The sequence below is a fragment of the Schistocerca americana genome, chromosome 7 (assembly GCF_021461395.2).
Source record: "Schistocerca americana isolate TAMUIC-IGC-003095 chromosome 7, iqSchAmer2.1, whole genome shotgun sequence".
Classification (NCBI taxonomy): Eukaryota; Metazoa; Arthropoda; class Insecta; order Orthoptera; family Acrididae; genus Schistocerca; species Schistocerca americana.
The window spans coordinates 458,864,353-458,886,719 of record NC_060125.1 but is presented as its reverse complement, the minus strand read 5'-3'; positions in this window follow the sequence as shown (position 1 = coordinate 458,886,719).

Genomic DNA, 22,367 nt, shown 5'->3' with positions numbered 1-22,367 from the left:
TCCTGAATTGTCAAGTCTTCAAAGAGGCAAACAACGCATTAAGTCCAAAGACCCGGATGGCACAGTACGATCACGTGCTACCAGAATCTTGGCCACTTAAGTAAAAGCTTCAGTTTATTTGTGGTTTCTTAGAAGGGACGATTGCAGAATACATGCACGGAGTTGCGGAGAGTTGTCGCTTCTACAAAGAATTTAAGGAGGCATTCCTTAGCGCATGCTGGTTTCAAGACACACAGGAAATGATAAAAACAGGAGATCTTGTTAGGAAAGGACTTAGGGGTGTCAGGATTCCTCAGTCCTGTCAAATTCTACGAATCCTTGGTCAAGAAGAAACGATTCTTGGATCAACCTTACAGTCCCAAGGAATCTACAAGGCTCTGCTCCATTAAATTACCTTTACGTTACTAGCAACTGCTCATCGGTAGGTCCAGCGATTCAATCGAAACTTTCAAGAGCGCGCTGTGCGAAAGCGATTGCGTGGATGAGATTCACAACTCACCGGAAAGAAGAAGAAGTAATGACCTTAACTGGCCAGATTCGGCAGAGAGGAGTGACGATGGATGAAATTGGAGAAAAAATTGATCGAATCGGAACGAAAATTCAAACTTCATTCGGAACAACTAGCTGCCATGGGAAAATAAAGGAAGACGAGGAAATTATAATCGTAACAACAACAACTACAGACAAAACGGAAACTGGAGGGAGAAACAGAACTTGAACCAAGGCCAACAGGATTCTAGGAACCAACAGCAAAGCACTAGCAGGACATACAAAGGTCAAGGTCAATGGAATGACCAACATGGCGAATATGTGGACTTGAGACCACCTATCCGATCGCAGGCGGCACACAGAGAAATTTCAAACGGGAATTGATACACAGCCGCTGTGGGCTCAGCTCAAAACAATGCCACAGGAACTTTCGAAACGAGCGATATTAACCTGCTACAGTACGAATATACAGGAGAAATGCTACGGGAAGAGAAGGTGCAGTATGTAAATAGTCTCCATGGATGAACTGTTTAATGTAATTTAATGTTGATATTGAGTTGTTTAGCATAATTTTCCATTTTTCCTATTTCGGTGTTATTTTGTTTGGTTGTAATACCCATTAGTTTTCAGCACGAGTCCTTGTTGAACGTGGTCAAATGAGTTGCGTATTTGCGATGTCTTCACACCAACATCCACTGGAAGGTGGCAGATTGAATTAAAATTCCGATTTCAAGTTATATGTCATCAACTACTGGCGCTTTTTGTGGCATACAAAACCAGACAGGTTGCAACAATGAGTACTCCAAACAACTGAGTACAGCTATTATTTCTGTGGACCTCACAATTGTTGTGCGATTTCCGCTCCCAGGTGGCAAGGAGATGTGTCATAATTTGACCGCAGTTGAGCATCATACTCTGTCACAGGATTCTCTAGAAGAGCCTACACAAGTATCACTACGGTCAATGAAGTTGTTTCTATTTACTTTCTGTGGTTTCTTGGACACTGCCCAAAAGACGGATGTACGTCATTTTATGTTTCTCGAAGTCTGAAGACGGTAAATCGTGCCATAGAAAATGGGCGTCTCGATTTTCGGATGTGTTTCGCATAGTGTTAGCGCTCCACGCTTTGGGTGCAGGTCGACGATAAGATTCGGTGTGTTATGAGACACCACTTGTCGTCCGGTGTAGTCTGTCTCACTTTGGAACTTTTCCAGCACCATCGGCGAAATATTATAACAGGGTGTTACAAAAAGCTACGGCCAAACTTTCAGGAAACATTCCTCACACACAAATAAAGAAAAGATGTTATGTGGACATGTGCTCGGAAACGCTTAATTTCCATGTTAGAGCTCATTTTAGTTTCGTCAGTATGTACTGTACTTCCTCGATTCACCGCCAGTTAACCCAATTGAAGGAATGTAATTTTGACTTCGGTGCTTGTGTTGACATGCGACTCATTGCTCTACAGTACCAGCATCAAGCACGTCAGTACGTAGCATCAACAGGTTAGTGTTCATGACGAACGTGGTTTTGCAGTCAGTGCAATGTTTACAAAAGCGGAGTTGGCAGATGCCCATTTGATGTATGGATTAGCACGGGGCAATAACCGTGGCGCGGTACGTTTGTATCGAGACAGATTTCCAGAACGAAGGTGTCCCGACAGGAAGACGTTCGAAGCAATTGATCGGCATCTTAGGGAGCACGGAACATTCCAGCCTATGACTTGCGACTGGGGAAGACCTAGAACGACGAGGACACCTGCAATGGACGTGACAATTCTTCGCGCAGTTGACGATAACCCTAATGTCGGCGTCAGAGAAGTTGTTGCTGTACAAGGTAACGTTGACCACGTCACTGTATGAAGAGTGCTACGGGAGAACCAGTTGTTTGCGTACCATGTACAGCGTGTGCACGCACTATCAGCAGCTTATTGGCCTCCACGGGTACACTTCTGCGAATGGTTCATCCAATAATGTGTCAATCCTCATTTCAGTGCAAATGTTATCTTTACGGGTGAGGCTTCATTCCAACGTGATCAAATTGTAAATTTTCACAATCAACATGTGTGGGCTGACGAGAATCCGTACGCAATTGTGCAATCACGTCATCAACACGGATTTTCTGTGAACGTTTGGGCAGGCATTGTTGGTGATGCCTTGATTGGGCCCCATGTTCTTTCACCTACGCTCAATGGAGCACGTTATCATGATTTCATACGGGATACTTTACCTGTGCTGCTAGAATATGTGCCTTTACAAGTACGACACAACATGTGGTTCATGCACGATGGAGCTCCTGCACATTTCGTACGCTTTCGTACGCTTCGTACGCTTCTCATCAACAGATTAGGTGACCGATGGATTGGTAGAGCCGGACCAATTCCATGGCCTCCACGCTCTCCTGACCTCAACCCTCTTGACTTTCATTTATGGGGGCATTTGAAAGCTCTTGTCTACACAACCCCGCTACCAAATGTAGAGACTCTTCGTGCTCGTATTGTGGACGGCTGTGATACAATACGCCATTCTCCAGGGCTGCATCAGAGCATCCGGGATTCCATGCGACGGAGGGTGGATGCATGTATCCCCGATAACGGAGGACATTTTGAACATTTCCTTTAACAAAGTGTTTGAAGCCGCGTTGGTACGTTCTGTTACTGTGTGTTTCCATTCCATAATTAATGTAATTTGAAGGGAGGTAATAAAATGAGCTCTAACATGGAAAGTAAGCGTTTCTGGACACATTTCCACATAACATATTTTCTTTCTTTGTGTGAGGAATGTTTCCTGAAAGTTTGGCCGTATCTTTTTGTAACACCAAATATGTATATTGCAATTTGCCTATGTTTTATTTCAGCAGCAGCGATCCTTACTGAGGAGATAGAAGGCATCATTGTGCGATGTAGAAATACGTGTACACAATCATAAAATGTCACTACAAAGATCTCAGGCAAATCCCCAGCACTTGAGTGAGTAAACACACTTCCTGACCACTTCAGCGTCAGCCGGCAACACTACCGGACATCCTTGGAATAAAATGCATGAAACTTCGCTTGAGTACTATTAGCGAAGGCATAAAGCAGCACAATAAGTCAGTATTTAGTATTGGGAGAAGTCTGCACGTTTGGTGGAGGTATAGAGGTAGCGCCAGCGTAAAATTAGGGTTTATGACAGGAGTAGAACTAACCAAAAACTAACAAAAACACGTGCACACACAAAGACACCTCACACCACATAATTTAAGTCCATATAACATTAACAGGGCCCTGAAGTAATTAAGTTAAGTTTTGGATGCTGTGTCCTTAGTAAAATGTTCAAAAATGTGTGTGAAATCATATAGGATTTAACTGCTAAGGTCATCAGTCCCTAAGCTTACACACTACTCAACCTAAATTATCCTAAGGACAAACACACACACCCATGACCGAGGGAGGACTCAAACCTCCGCCGGGACCAGCCGTCCAGTCCGGGACTGGAGCGCCATAGACCGCTCGGCTAATCCTGCGCGGCTGTGTCCTTAGTAACTCTACAAAAAAATTAAGAAAAGTATTTTCGCTCTTCTTTATTTTTTCTCTGTAAATTGATTATATCGATGTGTTGATATTTGTGAGAGAATATGGCAGTTAACCACACTTGAGCACTGTGCAGACTCTGGAACCAACATGGCAGACTGGACGTCATCGCCCACGCCAGCCAATGAGGGGCGAGTTGAGTGGGCAGCCATAATGAGTCAGGGACAGCAGCGTCCACCACCAGCTGACACGTCTCATACAGCCCCGTCGTCTACCATTGGAGGTGGCACCTCTCAAGCCACCACAGACAGTGGGATGCCTCCACGCGCTAGCAACAACCACGTGGCGGCCAACGACCCACCATGAAAGTAACTGAGGGAAAAGCGAGTCGTGTGGCACCACAGTTGACGTGCGTGCCCAGCCTAACAAATACAGTGGGGTGCCGAGAGTGACGTGTCCTGTCGAAAAAACGCGAGCTGATCAGACATCCCGTGCCAGCAGGAATTTGTTCTGAGGCAGAGGCAAATGGGAAGAGTACGGCTGTCCCACGTCCCGCTAACGCTGAATGGATTTCTACACCAGTGAGTGGGTTGCATGTCACATGCAATGCTGTCATGCCAGTCCCTGATTGCTGACTGCGGCCTGACCAGGTTGAAGCCAAAGGGTCTATCTGCAGTCCAGATGCTGTCGAAGGTGCCAGATGGTGCCCAGACACTAGATGCTGCCAGAGATGAGAGGGAATGCCAGAGACACCTTCTGATACCTCTGCCATGTCATGTGCTGAGTGAAAGGCCATTCCACTTTGGCGCAAATTGCTGTTCTTCAGTCCTAACAGTCACAGGTAGTGCATGTGCATAAGTGCCATGTTCTTAAATCATTTGACATCTTCAATTATAAAATTTGCCTCGCTAGGGAGCCTTGTGGAGCGAGCAATAGAATAACTTTCCTGTAATATCATTATGAAATATCGTTTTCTGTTTTTGTATGTATCACTTGAACTGTTTTGACTGTGGGGTTTATGTTTTTTCTGCACATTCATTAATGCTCTTGACACTGATTATGTGCCTGTATTTGTTTTCATGTCATAGAAAATAATTCACAAATTTACAGAACTTAGGTAATCAAACAAAGAGATTACACGTGTTATATCCTTGTTCATGAGAATTTGTGAATGAATGTGTTTGATGGTTGAGACCCAATAAGTGATGCAGCACCGGCCAGGGTGGCCGAGCAGTTGTAGGCGCTTGAGTCTGGAACCGCACAGTTGCTTCGGTGGCAGGTTCGAATCCTTCCTCGAGCATGGATGTGTGTAACGTCATTAGGTTAGTTAGGTTTAAGTAGTTCTACGTTCTAGGGGAGTGATGACCTCAGATGTTAAGTCCCATAGTGTTCAGAACCATTTGATCCATTTTTGAAGTGATGCGGCAGGGGTAAATCGATGAGCACAGAACAGTTCATACTCCAGGACATTGCAGATGATTAGGGACATTAGACATCTCTGACCACAGGAGGTGGTATGAATGGGTAACTTTCTTTTCAGCAAGGCCTTTTAACCACATATAATATGTTTAACAGAAGTCTGTGATGTAGCAATGACCCCTGGGTCTAACACAATTCATACTACTCACAGCAGTGTATACATGTACTCTTGCATGTGTGCAGCTTCATGTGAGTGAAAGGCCCATGGAATGAATGACCCCAAGTTATGATATCTTTCAGCCATTGGCAATGCTGACTCTCAAAGATAGTTTTTTTCAGATATCTTCGGCTATCAGGATGAGATTCTCCAACTATTTTCAATGATATCCTCTGGCCACACTGAACAATATTGAAGTCAGACACTATTCATGCAGAAATCAATGGCAAGTAGGGGGCAGTGAGAGAGGAAAAGTTACTCTCTAACCTATTTTTCGCATACTGAAAATTCTTACACTCTGGCACACCTTGATCGAGACTCTAGAAAGTTAATGTGTTGAGCAGACGTTGACTGAGCCTGGTAGGGAGCTAAAATAATGAGGTATGTTTATGATTCTTAGCTCATAGAAGAAGTCCGGAGTGGCCATGCAGTTCTAGGCGCTACAGTCTGGGGCAGACCGACCGCTATGGTCGCAGGTTCGAATCCTGCCTCGGGAATGGATGTGTGTGATGTCCTTAGGTTAGTTAGGTTTAATTAGTTCTAAGTTCTAGGTGACTGGTGACCTCAGAACTTAAGTCGCATAGTGCTCAGAGCCATTTGAACCATTATTTTGAACCAGTTCATAGAAACGGCTTATTGGGAGCGGGAAGCAATTTGCAATGAGCCCATACCTTAGTAAAACTTGCTGGAAGGGCCACAGCCATACAGGACACACATTGCAGCCCGTCATCAGACAGGGCCCCAGCAGAACAATGCCACAATACCTGCCATGGAGTCTGCAAAAGCCTGGGCTGCGGCTGTGGTCTAAAGGAATGTCTCTACACAGTGGAGTCATAAACTAGGAATTGTGTGCAGAGCCATATGTGATAAAAATTCACATGTATTTGTGTTCGCTGACAGTGCAAGTAGGCCAGTGAACCATTTCCCTTGGCCACCTCTGTTGTGCAAGGAAACTCTGGCATCTGAGAAACGTCTAGGCATTGAATATTTATTACACCTCATAACTAGGACCAAGAAAATCCAAGGCACAGGCGATTTAGATAAAGATTTTTGAGAAGGTATCTGTTCACTTGTTGCAGTGGGAAGGGACATGACTTCAACAAAAATCATGTCTTCCACTTAGCAAAAACTTAAAACAGCCAATAACTGGCGGTTTCCTTTTTTTTCAGAGATGCAGGTATGTGCTGTCGTGTGGGAGGAGAGATTTAGACCCTCTAGAGCCTTGTGATTGGCTCAACACGGTATGAAGGAGGTGTCGTTCACGCACTTTGCGGGAAAACGGAATTTTTTTTCTGGAAAAGTGTGAAGCACTCAGGTGCGGGACTCAGGTCTGGTAAGCACCTCTGCTCGAAGTTCTGGCATGTGTGGTTAGTACTTGGGACCAGTCCTAAGACTGACTGCACTTGCAAGTAGTTTAGACTGGGGAGCCGGTGGTGAAGTTCTTGCTGTACCGATGTCTTACTGTACGATGATCTTAACGTACTTCAAACGTCTCAGAATACTCTTTTTCCGAGGGCACACTTATTCGTTTTTGGTTTACCAGTCTTGACGTTTGATATCCTTGTGTGCTCTGTCACATAACTGAGCCAAATTGGTCCTTGGTACGACGAGTGAACGGGTGTGTCACACTCTGAAATCTACCCTGATTTCAGCGCTCTGGTAGAGAGCAAATTGCGATCCGTCTGCCTTATCGCTAGACCGTGAGATTTTTGCATGTCTTTCGTGGCCACGATCGATTCACAGGTGCCAAATCTACGTCTCACCTCCTCTGCCGCACACATCTCGCCAACTGCAAGTCACATGGCCACATCAAGTAAACAGTGTAACGTACAGGCGCTCCGGCATTGTCAGGGCATGCAGATCTCAATCGCCACTTTCTCTCAGCTACACCCATGCAGAGAAACTTCGGTAGATTTGATCAATCAAAGTCTTCTCAGCGTCAGATCAATTCAGCTTGCCTTATCCACATTTTTAGGGCCATAGTACTTGGCTCACTGATCACCTAGTCAAACTGTCTTTGCCAGCCAGGATCCAACCAGTGCAGGAGTAAAGCATCTGTTAGTTGTTTATGGATTTCTATAACTTGTTTATCATAATTTATGTCTGGTTTGGAAACATAAATGTTGTTAGTGCGATAAATTTTGCCGACATTCTCAATCAATTAAGTAGTCCCAACAAGTTACCGTTCAACAAAATGTCACAACACATGTTAGATCTGCTACGTATCATTACTTCGTAAGAGACGCTGGACACATAATACATCCTGCTATTATTTAGGAGTATCTGCTGGTTCCAGTAGTCGACTAGTAAAACATTCTGAAATCGCATTCACAGCAAGAAAAACCCCTTACTCTGACATCGCCGATTAAAGTCTGTTAGTCTTAACAAAATAAAAGTTCCACTTCAAACACCAAGTATGTACAGTTATTATTAACACGAGTATGTATAACCGAACCATAGCATGCGTTAAATGCAAAGAATTAGCGTCATTCCTTACATACGACCTTAGCAGAAATTTTCACGAGTACAGGCAATACATATAGTAAATTTTTACAAACTGTTTCTAATTTTATACCAACATAGAGAGTACTCCATATAATAAAATGAGAAAACAACAGCACAAGAAATATATGTAGACAACATGTTCGGTAAACACAATATTTATAATATCATCTGTTATATATCCTTACAGAGTAATTACAAACGACTTTAACCTTTTTATGTCAATGAGCAGTTCAATGTTCTCTATAAATAATTATAAAACGGCAAGTCAAATAATCGAGTTAAAAGCTCAAGAAATTATTTATCTCTCAGCAGCTGAAAAGCCCCCTGTTCGAAACATAATTCAATTATATTTAAGTATTTACGAACGTTCCTGACTTAACAATTATAACCTATGCAGGTTGGTGTTGACATTACTTCTACCGCGTATATTACGAGAGTTATTCATAAATTAAATTTCGATTGGCTGTTAAAAATAAATAAATGCTTGTAGCTTCATGGCACTTGTGTTTTTGGAAAAGGAGACTCTGAACGTCACTTAGCATCATGCAGCTCTCTGTAGTGACATTGTCCAAGAGCAAGTGACTTAAATAGAGGAGTAATTGCTACTTAGCTTTATCGTCGACTGTTTCGTGAGTATGGGGATGCCGTTTGGAGTGACGGCATCGTGAGGGAGTGGTTCATAACACTCAAGTCTGGTCGTACATGTGTGCACGATGAAAGTAGCAGTGGAAGTCTTTCAGATGTGAATGGAAACTGGTTTCACAAGACCAAGTTAATTGCTGGATGTTTTTACCGGCCACCCAATTCAGCTGCGACTGTTCTAGAGTCATTCAAAGAAAGTCTACAGTCAGTAGCACGTAAATATCCAGATCATGCAATATTAGTTAGAGGTGACTTAAAACTTCCGAGTACAGAGTGAGATGTCTACGGATTCAGTGCGGGTATATAAGCAGACAGTCATGCGAAATACACTCCTGGAAATGGAAAAAAGAACACATTGACACCGGTGTGTCAGACCCACCATACTTGCTCCGGACACTGCGAGAGGGCTGTACAAGCAATGATCACACGCACGGCACAGCGGACACACCAGGAACCGCGGTGTTGGCCGTCGAATGGCGCTAGCTGCGCAGCATTTGTGCACCGCCGTCGTCAGTGTCAGCCAGTTTGCCGTGGCATACGGAGCTCCATCGCAGCCTTTAACACTGGTAGCATGCCGCGACAGCGTGGACGTGAACCGTATGTGCAGTTGACGGACTTTGAGCGAGGGCGTATAGTGGGCATGCGGGAGGCCGGGTGGACGTACCGCCAAATTGCTCAACACGTGGGGCGTGAGGTCTCCACAGTACATCGATGTTGTCGCCAGTGGTCGGCGGAAGGTGCACGTGCCCGTCGACCTGGGACCGGACCGCAGCGACGCACGGATGCACGCCAAGACCGTAGGATCCTACGCAGTGCCGTAGGGGACCGCACCGCCACTTCCCAGCAAATTAGGGACACTGTTGCTCCTGGGGTATCGGCGAGGACCATTCGCAACCGTCTCCATGAAGCTGGGCTACGGTCCCGCACACCGTTAGGCCGTCTTTCGCTCACGCCCCAACATCGTGCAACCCGCCTCCAGTGGTGTCGCGACAGGCGTGAATGAAGGGACGAATGGAGACGTGTCGTCTTCAGCGATGAGAGTCGCTTCTGCCTTGGTGCCAATGATGGTCGTATGCGTGTTTGGCGCCGTGCAGGTGAGCGCCACAATCAGGACTGCATACGACCGAGGCACACAGGGCCAACACCCGGCATCATGGTGTGGGGAGCGATCTCCTACACTGGCCGTACACCACTGGTGATCGTGGAGGGGACACTGAATAGTGCACGGTACATCCAAACCGTCATCGAACCCATCGTTCTACCATTCCTAGACCGGCAAGGGAACTTGCTGTTCCAAAAGGACAATGCACGTCCGCATGTATCCCGTGCCACCCAACGTGCTCTAGAAGGTGTAAGTCAACTACCCTGGCCAGCAAGATCTCCGGATCTGTCCCCCATCGAGCATGTTTGGGACTGGATGAAGCGTCGTCTCACGCGGTCTGCACGTCCAGCACGAACGCTGGTCCAACTGAGGCGCCAGGTGGAGATGGCATGGCAAGCCGTTCCACAGGACTACATCCAGCATCTCTACGATCGTCTCCATGGGAGAATAGCAGCCTGCATTGCTGCGAAAGGTGGATATACGCTGTACTAGTGCCGACATTGTGCATGCTCTGTTGCCTGTGTCTATGTGCCTGTGGTTCTGTCAGTGTATTCATGTGATGTATCTGACCCCAGGAATGTGTCAATAAAGTTTCCCCTTCCTGGGACAATGAATTCACGGTGTTCTTATTTCAATTTCCAGGAGTGTACTTTAGAACGCATTTTCTGAAGACTGTCTTGAGCAGCTAGATCTGAAACTGACACGCAATGGAAATATCTTAGATTTTGTAGCTACAAATAGGCCGGGGCCTATCGACAAGGTCAGTACAGAAACAGGGATTAGTGATCATAATGTCATTATAGCAGCTATGATTACGAAAGTTAATAAATCAGTCAAGAAGGTTAGGGGACTGTTTCTACTAGACAGAGCATATAAGCAGTTATGCAGACAGTGTATTGGCATCACTCAGTTGCAGAAAGATGATTTTGAGGAATTATGAGCAAAGTTTAACAAGACTGTAAATCGTGGTCTGGAGAGTTATGTGCTTAGACAGTGGATAAAAGATGGAAAAGAGCCACCATGGTTTAATAACGAAATTTGACGGATGCTGAGCAAACAGAAGCATTTGAACTCTAGTTTCAGAAGGGACCACACAAATGATGACAATCGAAGGTAAGTAGAGACTCAGGCATCTGTGAAAAGATCCACGCGCGAAGCATGAAACAACCTCCTCCGTCAGACTTTACATTAAATCTGGCAGAGATCCCGAGGAAATTCTGGCCTTATGTAACATCTCTGAGTGGTTCTAAGGCTTCCATTCTCACCCTTGTTTAACCAGCCTGTTGTGGTATTTGAAGATAGCAAAGCGAAAGCCGAAATTTTAAATTTCACATTCAAGAAACCGTTCGCAGAGGAGAATCGTTCAAACATACTGTCATTCGACTATCGGACGGACTCACGTACCTACAAAATAGTAATGAGCATCCTTAGTGTAGAGAAACAACTGAAAGATTTGGAAGTAAATAAATCACCAAGTCCGGATAGAATCCCAGATCGATACTACAAAGAGTACTCTACGGCATTGGCCCCTTACCTAGCTTGCTATTATCGTGAATCTCTCTTCCAGTGCAATGTCTCAAGCTACTGGAAATTGGTACAGGTGACTTCATTATATAAGAGGGATAAAACAACGGACCCGTGAAGTTACAGACCAATATCTCGAACCTCTGTTTTCTTCAGAATCCTTGAACATATTCTCAGTTCGAATGTGATAACTTTTCTTGGTACGGAGAAGCTTATGTCCACGAATCAGCATGGTTTTAGATATCATCCCCCGTGCGAAACTTAGCTTGTTCTTTTCACACATGATATACAGCGAACAATGGATGAAGGGCAACATGCAGATACTAAATTTCTAGATTTTCGGAAAGCATTTAACACGGTATTCCGTTGCAGGCTGATAACGAAGGGACGAGCATGTGGAATAAGATCTGAGATATGTGAGTAGGTTGAAGACTTGTTGAACAATAGAACCCAGTACGTTGTCCTCAGAGACAAGGGTAAAGTCAGGAGTGCCCAAGGGAAGTGTGATATGTGCGCTGTTTTCCTCCATACACATAAATGATGGTTCAAATGGCTCTGAGCACTATGGGACTTAACATCTGAGGTCATCAGTCCCCTACAACTTAGAACTACTTAAACCTAACTAACCTAAGGACATCACACACATCCATGCCCGACGTAGGATTCGAACCTGCGACCGTAGCGGTAGCATGGTTCCAGACTGTAGCGCCTAGAACCGCTTTTCCACCGTGGCCGGCTATACACATAAATGATTTGGCGGACGGGGTAGGATGCTGAGGCCGGCCGAAGTGGCCGTGCGGTTAAAGGCGCTGCAGTCTGGAACCGCGAGACCGCTACGGTCGCAGGTTCGAATCCTGCCTCGGGCATGGATGTTTGTGATGTCCTTAGGTTAGTTAGGTTTAACTAGTTCTAAGTTCTAGGGGACTAATGACCTCAGCAGTTGAGTCCCATAGTGCTCAGAGCCATTTGAACCATTTTAGGATGCTGATGAAGCCGTGGTGTACGGTAAGGTGGCGAACGTGAGTGACTCAAGGTAGATACGAGACGGCTTAGACAAAATTTCGAGTTTGTGTGATCAATGGCAGCTAGCCCAAATTGTGGAAAAATGTAAGTTAATTCTGAGAGAAGGAAGTACAAACCATAATGTTAGGATACTGTACTACTAGTGTCCTGCTTGACACAGTCGAGTCATTTAAATATCAGGACCTAACGTTGCAAAGTGGTATGAGGTGGAACAAGCATGTGAAAATTGTGATAGGGAAGCTTTATTGGCACGATTTTATGAATGGTTCACCTGTAAAAGAGACTATACACAGGACGCTTGCGCGACCTATTCTTCAGTATTGCTCGAGCGTTTGGGATCCGTGCCAGGTCGGATTGAAGGACACCAAAGCAATTCAGAGGGGGTAGATTCGGACAACACGGAAGTCTTACAGAGATGCTTCAGGAACTAAATGTGGAATCCCTGGATGAAAGGTGCCGCTATTTTCGAGACACGCTACTGAGAAAATTTAGAGAAACGGCATTTGAAGCTGACTGACAAACGATTCTACTGCCGCTAACATACATCACGCGTAAGGACCACGAAGATAAGATATGAGAAATTAGGTGTGATGCGGATGCATGTAAACAATCTTTTTTACCTCGCTTCACTTGCGAGCCGAACAGGAAACGAAATGACTAGTAGTGGTCAGGGTTCACTCCGCCACGCACCATATTGTGGCTTGCGGAGTACTATGTGGATGTAGATGTAGATGTAGATGAGTAACGTGAGACAATACAGGTTTATTGTGAGGCTCTATCAAAACACCGAAAGTCAGTCTAAAATAAACGGCGGGCGTGGATTACCGAAACACTCGTTCTCTTTTTTTACAACAGTGAGTGACCCGGTACTGCAAATCCAACGAATGAAAGACCGTGACTCTTGGCTCAGAGGTTTTTCTACACAGTCTCTTATTTCAGTTGTTGACACGAGATGAGATATTTATTTGCCTGACATGAAAGACAATCAGCACTTCACCATTGATGACGAACTCAAGGACGCTGCAAACTGCTTGCTGAGACAGCATGCAGCACAGTTCTTTGATGAAATGTTAAAGAGGCTAGTGTCACTGTACGACAAATGTTTGAATCTGTGTCGCTACTATGTAAGTAGTGTCAGCTTGTAATTATTTATCGTATGTAAATTATTTTTAGTAGGCAGTCGGTGCTTAATTTATAATCTGCCTAGCCGGAGTGGGATAGAAAGATATATATGCGTTGTGGCGTATGCGTTGGTGGTAACTTGCACATTACGTGCTGAATTTCAAACGTCCGTATCCAGAGTGAACAGAGTGTTATGTATTGAGTGAACAGATTCGTCCGTACACACTAATTTCACAATATGTGCATAACAAGTGTTCATGGAATATCACGTAATGTATTGACGGTGCCGTCCTTTTAACCACTGCGTCCCAGTAATAGCAAAGCTTATGGTATAGACAGTATGGGAGGGATGTAAGGCAGGCTTCCTCGCTCGTGGTTAAAGTCATTAAAATTCTCGTAGGGATATGATCTCATTGTCAACTCTGCGACGTTTCGACCACCATTGAAAGTGGTATTCTCAAGGTGTTTTTACTGACAGTGCGATCACATACACAGAACTTTCTGATAATTAATGGGAGGGACTTTTAAGTTATTTCAGTATACAGAAGAAGGCCATCAGACGTTTACTTACACCCGTTCTTTGTCATAACTACTGTCTAACGTTGTCACTCAGAAGAATATAATAGTGAAAGTACGAGTATTATTGGAACGTATTTCTGTTATTGTTCAGAAAGTAATCACAGATGACATGTCGATGACAGTGAACATCTTTAAAATTTTTGTCGAGAAGAAGCACAATTTCCTGCTGAGAATCTGCCCAAATACAGGATACTACAAAACTACTTAACCAAACGTAATTCATTACAATTTACAGCGCCACATTGTCATTGAGTATAGCGTTCGCAAATGATGCATTTATCATAAGCGACCATTTGTAACGTATTGCACTCTAGAGATGTAATAACTCAGGGTAATGAAACGTTTTATAATCTGAGAACGTTACCATAAAGACTCAACAGAATAGTATCCAAGGGAAAACTCTTCCGGATAAACATTAAAACTTTAATAGACGTTTTTATGGTGGCAACTGGCTACATGCTCGCTTGAGGTACCTGACACACTTCCAAGATATCTCTCCCAACTGTAAAAATCCTCCTGCAAGGCAAAAAAGTCTTAAAGCTGTTACCACATTACCGTTTCATCGCTTCTTCTACTTCAAACAAATTCAAGATATGCGGGCTACAGCATAAAGTCTTTTACACCCGGGAGATAAGAAGTTTTCATAGCAACGTGTTACAGTTTCCGGGCTGGTTGACAAACATGGAAGAATGTGCTGATCTGTCGGTCTTGAACGGCGACGCTGTTTCAGTTTTTTCAAATTTTTACTAGGTCGGCACGCAGTACTGCGCATCAAAGCAAACTGTGGCTATTGCGGTAACAACTGAACAACTTCCTGTAATAATTTGTATCCTGATATCCCTTACAGACTACAATGATTCACATGCTTATCGCACACGGTCTAGTAAGATTAATATGACCACCTCCTATGTTCGACGTCAAAGTACAATAACCACTGAAAGGAGGTAGAATGCGGCACTAGCAGGGCTGCTGGAGGAACGTTGTTGGAATCGGGAACAGCGATTATCTGGCACCCGAAAGGGCACGGCAAATGGCTTTCGGGCCAAGGATGAAACCATATCCGAAACGATTAAGTTTGTAAATACTTCGCGTACCACCGTGCATAAAGCACAATGTGCATGGCAAAACGGCGCTACACAAATCCAGCGCCGAGGCAACTATGGTTCACCACGGCCATAGAAGTTCCTGTAATAACTTTTATCCTTATATCCCTTACAGCTTACTATGATTCACATGCTTATCGCACACGGTCTAGTAAGATTAATGTGACCACCGCCTATGATCGACGTTAAAGTACAATAACCACTGAAACAAGGTAGAATGCAGCATTGGCAGGGCTGCTGGAGGGACGTTGTTGGAATCGGGAACAGCTAATTTCTGGCACCCAAAAGGGCATGGTAAATGGCTTTAGGGCCAAGGGTAGCACCATATCCGAAGCGATTAAGTTTTTAAATGTTTCGCGTACCACCGTGCTTAATGCTTAATGTGCATGGAAAAATGGCGCTACACAAAGCCAGCGCCAAGGCAACTATGGTTCACCACGGGCCATAGAAGTGAACAACGGTCGCGGAGATGTGTGAACTACTGAGCAACTGACCGCCCAAATGAACCAAGGAGGAACCAACAATGACTCCTCAAAGACCGTTGAGCGATCACACCTGGTTATGGACGTCTGCAAACAGGCGCTCGGTTCGTGCACCTATGCTGACATCATCGGCGATGGAGGCTGTAATTTTGACGCCAGCACCACAACTAGGAGTCCACTGAGCGGTGACAGGTGGCCTTGTCAAACGATTCGCGTTTTATTCTACGTCGGATAAGTGTGTAAGGTGTGAAACGTTTGAAAGCAAACATCCTGCATCAGTCGGGGAAAGGTTCCAGTCCGGAGGCGATTTCCTGTGTGATCTCGTCATTCGTCTTCTCCATAGGGACCACGTATGCTTCTCCATGCAGTTTGCTTTCCTCGACACGATGGCATCTACCAGCAGGACCATGGAGCATGTCACACAGCTCGCAGTGTACCTGCGTGGTGCGAAGAACACCAGGGTGAGTTTACGTTACACTCCTGACCAACAAATTTCCCGGAATTGAGCCCCGTCGAGAATCTATGGGACCACCACGAACTGCCTATTCGTGTCATGGATCCTGAAACGAGAAACCTAGCTTGTACATGGCAGGCACTGGAGTCGCCATGGCTACAGATTTCCGTCAGTGCCTACCTGAACCTCACTGACTGCCTTCCTGCATATCTCGCAGCAGTCTACACTGCAAAAGGAGGCTATTCACGCTTTTCGTTGTCACAATAATTTTATTGGACAGTGTATGATCCAATATTTCTGCAGAGCAATTATTAATCTCATTTCTTTCTGCAAATGTTATACAACACGTAAATCTGAATTTTGGTTTAAAGGTTACAGTTTCGTCCTTGACAATTACATAACAGGAACACGTCCCTGGGAACAAATACTTGAATTCGCCTCATCTTTGGTGACCCTTTTGGAAGAAGGCTATAGTTCTCTGTCACTTAATTGTCCATTTAACATGAGTGTCGTTGAACACAAACCTAAGTGTACATCGGGTCTGTCTTTAGGCGACAGTCAAATGCAAGTGTGACAATAATGACACAAAAGCGGAAACTAAACCTCACACTGAAGCAACATATATTTACGTGACCAAAACTCATATCGGAGTACCATTAAAGTTGTCTTCATATTCCCCTTAGCAACAAAATCTGACATATGGTCTCGTGGAAAGTGAGACATACCTAGCTCCAAATACATTCAGTGCTCTCTTTCGAATACATAACCAGCGTGACGAATAAGAAATGGTTATCTCATTCCACATAGCGCCAATATTGCACACTTCTCTTCAAGAAATAATGCACGTTACCCACTGAATTCTCCAGCTGTCTAAAACTGTTGATAATACAGCTCTTGGACGACTCAAGACAGCGGCTAATTACTGACTGTTGGCACAGTGATATGCACCATCCACTGTTTCGCTAATTAGACAGCCACATATAGTGGTGCCATGCAGTCATTAGTTTTACGTACTGATATTTCCATCACATTGTGAAACTCGTGTTTTTTTTTTTATTTTTGTCATGAAAAGCCTTACGGGCATCGGCTACATAACAATTTCCTGCTGTAGTCATCCAGATACTCTGTAGCCTTATCTCGGAGCTAAACATAGTTAAGAAAATTCAGTCTCTCTCAACGCTGGCCAATTAGAGATGGTGTTATCCCTGAACAGCCTTGACTGTTTTCTCTCCACAAAGTCACCAAGAACAGGAGCAGTTCGATTGGTTTGCTTGCATTACTACTGACGTGGTCCCTTCACTTGGCTGAACTAGTACATAAATACCAAGCTCACCTGAAATCCCACTGGACTAAGTAACAGTAAGACAGATGCTTCCCACTACCATCTAGTAATACGGCACTATATGGCTCTTTGTTTGTCTCGTGTTGAAAAATATTTGTACAAAACCTCCACTTCTCTCAGCCATTTGCAGTGATTGCATGGTGTAAGACTGCTACAGATAAATATATAAAGAAGATTACACTTAATGAGTTGAAAACAGTTTATATGAAGGAATACTGCCTTACAGGAAATGACATACACCAAAGCACTGCATGATCTAAGGCAGCTGTAAGACAGCTACAGGTTAAAATAAAAAAGAAGACTGCATTTTTTTGAGATGGAAACAGTCTAAAAAGAAAACTGGCCAACAGCAAGCCATGTACATCAAAACGAACAATTACATTACTAAATTGTATTTTTAAACAAAGACGAAGGTAAGATCACAGAAGTGTTTCAGAGAGTTAACCTGGCTAGATACTTGATTGTCATTTATTTTTATATGTGCTGGATCTGACGAAAAGTGTGTGGACGCATTAACATGAGTTGTGTCCACCTTTCGCCTTTACGAAGGCTTGAACTGCGCATGCGGACACTTTCAGTGAACTGTCCGAATGTCTGCGGGGGGATGGCAAACCATTTTTCTGAAGCGCCCTCATCAGAGAAGGTAAGGATTCTAGGTCCGAAGCTAAGTCGACGTTTTCATTCATCTGAAGGTGTTCCGTTGCCTTCAGTTCATATAAGGAATGTTGTTGTCTACAACCCACGGTATCACAGGCTGTATTTTGTGACAGACTGTACTGTCATAAAGATACAAATACCCTGTCCAAATACGCAGTACACATACTGTCATAAAGATGCAATAATCATCTCCGAACTGTTCTTCTACTGCAAGCAGTACACAGCGTTGCAAAAGTGTTCATATAGTTCCACCTATTGCGTTTTCTTAGGTGCCATAAGGCCCTGATCATGCCGCACCTCTCCCCCTCATTTCTCCCTCCCTTTAACACTTCAGAACCTCCTCTGTACTTGACCGTTTGTGCTACACATGATGGCTGGTATCGTTATTTAGGCATTCACCAAACCCTTCCATCGGATTGCCACAAAATGGCGTGATTCATGACTCAGAATCAATTATTACCAGTCATCCTCTGGCCTGTGACGTACTCTTACATCACCTCCAGCGTCGGTCCAACAGACTGCGGCTAGCAGGGCTGCTAGTTTCCTTTTGAAATTAATAGTGTTTCCATGCTGTGTTTTCATGCGATATTTTTACAACCAATCTCCGCAATGCTCTACGGTCCCCGTCCATCAATACATGAGAGCTCGCCGGTTCTCCTCTTGTGTCATTTAATGATCAATTCCACATTTCATAGCCCGCTTCTCGTTGTTGTGCGGTAACGTTCTCGCTTCCCACGCCCGGGTTCCCGGGTTCGATTCCCGGCGGGTCAGCGATTTTCTGTGCCTCGTGATGGCTGGGTGTTGTGTGATGTCCTTAGGTTAGTTAGGTTTAAGAAGTTCTAAGTTCTAGGGGACTGATGACCATTGCTGTTAAGTCCCATAGTGCTCAGAGCCATTTGAACCATTTTGAACCACATTTCATAGGAGTCTCCTGATAATATTGATCGGATAGTGTACGTTAAAAATGTTATTCGATATATATATATATATATATATATATATATATATATATATATATATATATATATATATCCGAATCGGCACCACATAACGAGATTTTTTCTATCCTGCAACACCATTTCACGTTTTTTGGACTCACTCCGACCATCCTCTATACTGTTCATCCCTTCATAAAGGCAAGTGGAAAGCTTTCCTCAAGGCAGTCTCAGATATGTCGTCCATCAGGGTAGAAAAAATCTCTTTATGTGGCGCCGATTCCGAGTTAATTGGCACTGAAGTTAGCCAGTTAAGCACAGACGCGCGCAAATTCAAGCGGCGCGTCAGATACAGTGTATGTTGTTCTCATGGTGTATAAGAAAGCGCATAAGACTGCTCACCGTTTTGGCTCTGGTTCAATCCCTACTACTCTTTCCCCCGCCAGAGGTTTGAGTCCTTCCTCGGGCACGGGTTTGTGAGTTGTCCTTTGCGTTAGATCAAGTTAGACTAAGTAGTGTGTAAACCTAGGGACCGATGACCTCAGCAGTTTGGTACCATTGGAACTTACCACAAATTTCCAAACTACTACTCTTCCGTGTCCAATTTCTGTTCCGCTCCCTTGTTCAGTTTTATGAACCAAACGAGGCACACCGTTGAGAACAGCGTCTCTGGTGATCCGCTTGGATATGCACACACAATGGCCTGATTATCTAACTTCAATTCCAGTTAAGTAGGAAACGGCGCAACTTTTCGAACATTATTCTTAGGAAATATTTGTCAGTACAGCCTGCAATGTAACACCCCTACAAGCTTTTAGTCTTGTTTACGACTACTCTGTGAGTGAGGAATAATAAATGAATAAAATATTGTAACCAGTTGTTTGTCTGTTTGTGTACATAATACATACCGATTTCTGTTCCTTTCGGAAAATTCCTTCGTGGTGCATCTTTTTTTTTCTGAGCGCATGTGTTTTTCGATGAGTAAAAGTTCTCTAAGTAAAGTACGTGCCACCTAAAATGTAATTAACAGAGAGAGTACAGTTTGAATGAGGTTTGTACATAATAATTTGATAAGCAAGTAACGTCCAAGCACGTGCCACTACTTTCTGCACTCAAATTTTCACGAGAATTTGACACTAGCTAATAACACGACAAGAAAATATCGAGATCTGAAGGCGCTGCACTACCGAGTGCTATTAGAAATCGGACACATTTAGCATTTGTAGTTTCAAGGAGAATAGCGGCGGAAGGCGGAGTTGCTGTGAATTTCACAACAAACAGCTCTTGGTGAACACGTATCTGTCAGTAACTGTTACATTTTCTTGTATGTCCATTCTTCTGACTGGAAGGTTCAAATGGCTCTGAGTACTATGGGACTTTACTGGTGAGATCATCAGTCCCCTAGAACGTAGAACAACATAAACGTAACTAACCTAAGGACATCACACATATCCATGCCCGAGGCAGGATTCGAATCTGCGACCGCAGCGGTCGGGCGGTTCCAGACTGTAGCGCCTAGAACCGCTCGGCCACCCAGGTGGCTCTGACTGGAAGTCTGAGAAACTTCGGCTGGTCACTTATGTAATAAAATGGAACACGTGCAGCCGTCCTTACCATGTTATTTATTATATGAGTACCGGTTTCGGTAATTCAGTACATCATCTTCAGGCCTTAAGTGACGCTGAGGGATTAACTCCAATCGTATACACGATTCCATTAGTGGCTAACATTTATGGACTTTTTGTACGCAGACTACCTGTAACAGTGATGTTGTGTCTCAGTCCATCAACTAACAACTATAAACGACGGACCATCAACTACCAACCATCCACTACCAACAATGGTAGGTGATGGTTGGAGACAGAACATCGTTGTTACACCAGTTCATACATGTTGGTAACTGATGGAATCGTATATACGATTGGAGGTAGCCCCCTCAGAGTCAGGTAATGCCTGAAGATGGTATACTGAAGAACCGAAACTGGTAGCCATATAATAAAAAACATCGCAAGGATGGCTATAGATGTTCCATTTTATTACATGACATGTTCTGCCTTTCTTAAAAATGATACATAATAACAAGCTGATACATCCTCTGCGATGCGGATCAGGCTTTTTGTTGGATGTTAGGAAGATTCTTTTTTTTGGGGGGGGTGGGGGGAGGGGGATGGGGGGGGGGGTCTTTCCGTGTCCACCGCTGCATACGCCAGTACTGACAAGAAATCTAATCAAAATAATAATACTCTTCAATGTCTGCCGTTAACGTCAGCGAACTGCCATTACAAGAGTCCACTCTGTGGGGACGTAAGCAGGCGAAATGTAACGTGTTACAATTTTATCGGTGAAAGAAGTTCCCTGCCAACTAGTTGTGCAGCTGTTGCTTTCAAACTCTACGCGTAAATTGCTGCAGGCGAAATGAATAGTCATCTACAGAGTTGCGAAAACACTGAGATGTTCCATTGAGACATACAAAATATTGTTACCAGGGCTGGCTCCAGGCATTTTGCTACCCTGCGCGAAAGTTTCAAGCACTGCGAAGTTTGCTCCCGACCTCCCGACCTCTCGCCCCTTCCTTGCGTTTTCAGACGTAGTCGACCTGTTCCCTATGTCATTCAACCGTGTAGTCTGATTTTCACATATCACACTGCATACTGACATGAATAAATGTTTAAGACCAGAGCCAGGTACGTGAAATCGATTAGTTAAAGTGAAGTGAAACGTTTGCGGAGCATGTTTTATATATTCTTTATTTACTTACTACCAAGTTTTTTTCTCAGTGATACTGCTACAGGTGTTTAAGCTTGCTGTATAGGAACTTCTTTATTTATTATAAGTTTTTTCGCTTCTAAAGGGTCCTCGAAGCTAACATAGATAAATTTCAAGGGTTTTGTAGACGCATGGTAGACATTGGGTTGGCAAACTGCTCCCACAGAGCGTTACTATTTTTATAGAAGCACCCATGGTGACAGCAATCCAGCACTTCATTTGTCATGTTTGACAATTCCGCCGATAATTTCCGGTAAGACACTAGATTTTATGAATGATTTGGATTTCTAATTTATTCTCTTCATTTATGTTTATTTAGTTTCTTCTCCCTTAGCCGTATGAGAATTCAAGCCTTTGCTACCACCCCTCCCTCCCCTATAATTTTCTGCCCTGCACGGTGGCAGAATTATGTGATTGGTTGAGGTACACGCGCGAAAAGCTGCCGTGCCATCCCCACTGCTACTGTCATGGGTCTTCTCTCGCAGACTCTACTAC